Below are 6,502 nucleotides of genomic sequence, written 5' to 3'. Positions count from 1 at the left end.
CACCGCTCCGCGCCGCCGGGCGAAGGCGGGGCTCGAGCGGCTCCGCGTGGCTCCGCGGGGATGGACGCGCGGGTGGCCGAGGCTGAGAGCGGAGGAGAAATCAGGTGGCGGCGAGAGGACGAACTTCGGCGCTCCCAGGAAGCTTTCGTGAATGTGTAGTGCCCCGAAAGAAGTTTCTCCAGCTTAGATGAAAGCGTTTGTTTCCAGGGTTCCACCCAGCCTATCCCCTCCTCCTTCTCCAACTATGCTTAAAATAAAGCGTGTTGTTTCAGCCTGAGAACGACTTTAAGAATTGACTTAATTACAGCTTTCGCGTTTTCTATGTAGGCTCACGAATTGTTTTCTGTGACTATTTCTGTGGTGAAACACTGAGCTTACGGTTGTGGCTTGGCATGTGCTTGCTGACAGGAAAAATGACACGGATGCCTTAAATAAACGGCTTGTAGGGAGCTGTTTGGGTAAATCAGAGAGACCGGTGCCCCCCGCCTGTCTCTTTTAGTTGCGTATCCTCAGCACAGTAGATGATGAGTAAATCTACTGAAGAAAGTTATCTTTCTCTATGATTTCCTGCATCCTTTGGACAATCTCAGTCTGCTGGTCGATTTTTCCCTTAAGGACAGAAGTGTCCCCACCGCATGGAGAAGTGTCAGTTTCCGCAGCACTACAGTGGCTGTGTGAGGCACTGTCTCCTTGCTGCTGGCTGATGTCACGCTGAGGTTTCCTGGGTACCCAAAGTCCGTGGGATGGAATCTGGACTCATTTGGTTTGTTTGTTTCCTCAGATGGCTGGAAAGTAAATGAACCCGTGTTTTCTTCTACGGTGACTATATTCCACTGTGCCTGCACTCCCATACGTGACTTGAATTAAAATAGCTGTGGTATCTTCTCATTTCCTTGGATGACTGTGCTGTGCGGTACCTATCCCATCCCTGGAAAATCCCCTGTGGCAAAATCTTGGGTGGCACTTCCTCTCCTCCTTTCCATGTTCCCCTCCACTACCTCATGGAAACAGCCTGGGATCCAGTTTGAAGCCAAGGCACATACATGTCGGTGTACACATACAGATGCCTACACGTGCTCTCGTTTGGCTAAACTTTCATTGTGGCTGATGGAAATTTGGATGGGGCAGTCAGTGGACCTTGGAGAATGACTCAGTCATCCCAGAGCAGACACGCGAGCTGTGCGTGATTCATTACTTAAACTGAGGTGCTGGCTGGTGGTCTCCAGGTGTTCCTCTAGAAAAGATGATTTCCTGCAAGTCTTTTGTCCTACCTGCCAGCCTTGCTTGTATGTCTCTGGGCAACTGAGTGCCACCTGCCATGGCTGCTCTGCTGGGCTGCCCTTTAGGGCACGTTACTCCCTGTGGTGACTAGATTTCCACTGACTTTGTGAGAATTTAAGCCACTCATCACAGGTAGAAAACGTCTGCTCTGGAGTCAGTCATGCCCCTTCATCCTGATCAGAAGCCCTGCTCTGAAACTGCTAGCCCAAATAGCTACACCAGCATTGTCAAATACCCACAAACTGCCAGGAAGTCAGCTATGTTGACAACAAAGACAGACCTGGCCAGCCCCTTTTTGAATGGCCAGGCTTGCATACATGTATGCATCTACCACCTTTCAGCTTATTGACACCTCTCTGACCTTATCTTCTTTCCTTGCCAATCATAATTCACAGCCACACCATTTCTAAACAAGTCCTGGTTCTGCCCGCCACAGCTCTGCAAACATGAGGGCACTGCAAAAAGATCAAAAGGAAGCAGAACGTACTTGCACAATATTGTTTTTGACTTGTACAGCACAGCACAGCCTTAAATTCCATAGACCTCTTTCACTTTTGGAACAGGAATTCTTTAGTCTGGTCAGGGAGGGTGTGTTGAAAACAGCCTGGGATGTACCAAGGCTCTGCACCCTCTGTATTGAGGTGGGGGGCCCACACTGCCTCTTGTGCCTGCTTTCCATGGCCATCCACAATGTGACCTTATCAGCTTTCCCACTCTGCAAGGATCTCACCTCATGTAACCTTCATTTGGTTGATGATAAACATAAATAGGCAGCAGTAGGAAGCATAAACAGCCCTTACTCTGGGAAGGGCTCTTTGATAACAACGCTTTTACCTTGGAAAACACTTTGGGCATTAGCTAAGACAAGAAGGAGCAGATGTGGGATCAACCTTGCGCTGAAAATGTCTACTCCAGAATCATATCTGGATGTCCAGAGCAGGAATATCCTGTTACTAAACAGGATGCCCACTAGATACCATCTACTATTGCAGCCTCTCCAACCTACCACTGATTTAAGGAAAAGCACAACACTGTGAAACTAGATAGAAATGCACCTGAGACTGTTGGAACTGGAGCTAGAGAAGACAGTGGAGACACTGGAAAGTGAGTGCAGAGAAAATTCTATGAGAGGGGGGAAAATGTGCAAGCAAAACTGTTAGTTGAACCCCTTCTTTCTACACTTCTGCTTCTCTGAAATGAGTAAGCCATGTTTTGGTGTGAGTCACTGGTGCACCCTATGATACTGGAGTCTGATCTTCATATTCAGCACGTGAAATGTCTTAGGACAGCTCTTCCGCAGCTCTTTAATCACTTCCAGAGCTCTCACACAGAGCTAGATCTGACATAGGTTATAGATACTGGTAACGAATGCTGCAAACCTTGGCTGGGCAGGGGTGAACTCGAGCAGCAGCTCGAGAGAGCGTGGATATACTCTTTCCACCACGTCAGTTTCTCTCTAGAAAGTGGACTGTTCTGTGTTATTCTTTGAGGTCACTCAATAGAGTTGTATGGGCAATTCTTACTGTGGAAGCTAGCATAGAACAAAGTATGATGAATATGTAATGTTACCAGAAGTAATTCCTGGAACTTTTGCATTAAAAAGCATATCTTGCCATGCTATTTATTCCATGGCATCTCTGTCATGGGGTCTCATTAGCTCACACCAGACACTGCAACACATTTGGTTTCAGAATATCAAAATAAGGATAAGGAGAGCCAAGGAGCCACTTGGGTTTACTGGCTTTAGAAGGACTCCATGCACAGAGGCTCATTAACCCTGCATTCTGGGACTGGCTTTGAGGTGACTAAGAGCCATCAGAGATGCTGGCAGCTGGCTAGGTATGCACCAATGCGCTTTCTTAGGCTTACAAGGCTGGCTTGGCTGAGCAATCAGCTGAGTGAGCTGCTCAGAACAGTGTTTCCTGGTATTCCCCCACTGAGACGTGTTAAGCAATAAGCAGACTTCTCTTCTTGGCCTTAATGTGGAACTGAGCTTTCATTGTTATCCTTCCAGCTGTATGTTTGTAGGACTCTAAATGAAGGTCAGCTACTTCTTATCCAAGAGGAAGACCCCGGAAACAATGAGCTGTCTCAGAGGGGTTCAGAAAACTGTCGGTGTCCTGAAAACTGTCATCGAAAATCCAGAAAGAAAACTTTCTGACTCCACTGTGATGCTTGAAAGTGACATTCCTTTATTACTTACAATATATACTGGGCCATTTGACAGACTAAGTGCGTGCTCTCAGAATTCAAGTTCCACCTTTAAACAGTTAAGACATACTTATGCAGTATGATGCCATACATGTTCATTATTTTCCAAGAACTCATTAATATTTGCTAATATCCCTCTATGCATGCGCAGTTGCGTCTAAGGTGGTCGTACAATCACTTACTTTCTCCCCATTATTCTATCATCATCTTCATCACAGAGACTTTTGGCTGATCTCTAGCTGTTTTTCCCAATTTGGCAAATTTCCATTGCCTGTTAGACCATAATGAGCAACTTTGTACCTTCTACACTGCAATCCAACCAAGGATCTCTGTAAGATAAGCTATAAATCTAAAACAGAACAGAAGTGTTGAGATCAAAGTTGGAGTTTACTTGTGCAATCATTATTTGGAGAGAAACTACAGTCTGGAAATTCAATCCACTGATTAGTTTGTTCTCTCCTTGCCTGACTTGTTAACCCAGGTAGCTGTGTATTTTGTACCTACCATTAATAAACTAAGTTGGTTGTTATAAGTAATGTGAAATATCGCCATATTTTTTAAGCTGTGATGCATAATCTCTAGTTCTTAAAAATATTCCCCATAATGAAACAGCTACCGAGATTGGGCCTCACAGTAGTCACTGTGAAGAGAGAGGCATCCTGACTCTCGCAGGCACCTACTGTAGAATAAAATATCTACTGACTGGAGCAAGTCTAAATGACCAATGTTAGGCCAAATAAATCCCATTTGTACACAGGATATAAATATATAAGCAATCTTATAAGCATGTAACACACAACATAGTGAAAATGAAGATGAAGAAGATAGATGTAAGGTGTACCTAAAAGAAAGAATAACTCAAAGCCAACATTGGTCATGTAATGCTAATTTTTTTTTGCATGCCGATGTATTACAATAGACTTTTAATTATAGGATCATAAAATGTCCTTCTCTTTTGGACTTCTGATCCATGTGCTGTCCATGATTGACTATGGTATTCTTCTCTACTGTACTTGAGTATTACCAAAATGTTATTTGATTTCTAGAACAACCCTTCAAGGAAAAGTAATGATCTCATCATTGTTTTATAAATTAGTGATTTATGACATATGGAAGTTAAGATCAGAAGTGTCACCTTCCCCATTCTCAGCATCCTGAGTGTTTGGGTGGGCTTGGGTTCTTTTCTCACACAGGAGCTTGAATTTCAGCCTTTGGTAGTCCTACACATCGCAGATCGTAGTTCCTCAAGTCAAGTACCAAGACGATGTGATCACCACTTAGAAAACAAAAGTGAGCAGTGACTAGCAAGTGTTTCAAATGTAAATTTCCAAACATCATAGTGAACCTACAGAGGTGCAAAGTGCTGAAGTAAAGCACTGTTCTTCAGAGTTTGACCATTATCTTTAATCATAATAAATCATGCCTCATTCCTCTATATAATGTATACTTCTGCATTAAAAGATATCTGAAGGAGGAAACAAATGAGGCCTGGGAAAGAGAAAACACTTTCCATCACTGTATAAAGCTGATCACTCCTAAAACTTTTTTTCCCTTGGAGAGAATGAAACAATTCAAGTGGAGAAATAGTAGGTGGCCATCATTAATACACAGGACTGGGTAAAAACAATCCTAAATCTTATTGATTTACCTATATTTAATGCAGAGACCTTAAAAAAAAATAAAAAGAGAGACTTTTTTAAAAAAAGAGACCTAAAAAAAAATTGCCTGTAATTTTGTAGGGTTTTTAAAAAACAAATTAAAACAAAACAAAGTCAGAAGTTCTATCTTGAGGCAACATGCTATTATCTCCATGGCAGGACAGTTGGTTTGGAACCAGTAAATCCATAGTATAGACCTCTTCCTGCTGTTTTCTACTAAAATGACAGCAACAACATGTTTTCTGCCTTTGTAGTTCAGTGTAGAATGAGGTCAGACATAGGGGTTCACAGAGACTTGCAGGAAGCAGCACAGTATCACATACACATCCTACTGTCTGTAGAGAGATGGTCTTTACTGGTTAAAAGCACACTTTTTCCTTGATCCTTCCTTGTTAGATCCCTCCTGTATCATCTCTTCCAACATGTTTCTTTCTTTTCTTTTATCCCCTGTCTGGCTCCAGGTACTAATCCCACTGATCCCATTCTCTTTGTTTGCACTACCGCTTATTTCATTTTCTGTCCTGGCAGTCCTGAGAGTTCATTTGATTTCAATATCAATAGTCCATTTGATTTCTTATCACCAGGCTACCAGTCAGCTACTACATCTGGCTTGGATCTTCCAGTCTCTTACTTCCACTTCCCTTTCCCTTGCTCAGTAAATCCCATATTCTTTCTCCTACTTTCTCAAAGTTGTGCTCAAAACATTGATGTTGAGAAATAGTTTATCACTTAGGAGTATCTAAGTATTATTCAAAATGCATACATGGAAAATACTCTTTTCCTGAGATATTTGCTTGTTTGCACCTGATACCTACTATTTAATCAGGGAATATGGTTCACCATCATTGCATCCACACACCATCCATCCAGTGTGATGCTGCGCTCTGCTGGCTGTGGCTTTGTACTGTTACTTGCATTTTCCAGTCTCCCTCCCTGTATTTTCCTACCACTACTGTGTGTGTTCAGTACTTTCCAGCATAAATGCGAGCTTGGCACAAATTATTCCTATTTAGCTGTACTGGCTTTCATTAAAGCCGATAGACATCCCTCTTTCTGATTTGGCTTCCATTATGCTCAAATCTTATTAAAAAAACCTAGAAGACAAAGAAGTGGAAAAAAGACTGATCATCCAGGTGTTTCCTAAGTGTTTGCCAGACTTCAGTTCTGCAGGTGCCATCTCTTGTGAGAAAGGTCTCCACAGTCCGTGCCCCTTTGACCAAACATCCCAACTATGACAGGCTCCAGGCATCTTCCTGTAGCTCCTCTTTCTTAGAAGCACCGCTAAGGAAAAGTCTGCATGAAATTTGCAAACAATCAAAGACTCAACTGGCCTAATTAAAACAGAATGTACT

This window comes from Centrocercus urophasianus, unplaced genomic scaffold (genome assembly GCF_019232065.1).
Source record: "Centrocercus urophasianus isolate 14NV4802_14NV808 unplaced genomic scaffold, USGS_Curo_1.0 seq_10, whole genome shotgun sequence".
Lineage (NCBI taxonomy): Eukaryota > Metazoa > Chordata > Aves > Galliformes > Phasianidae > Centrocercus > Centrocercus urophasianus.
This window is presented reverse-complemented; position numbering follows the sequence as displayed.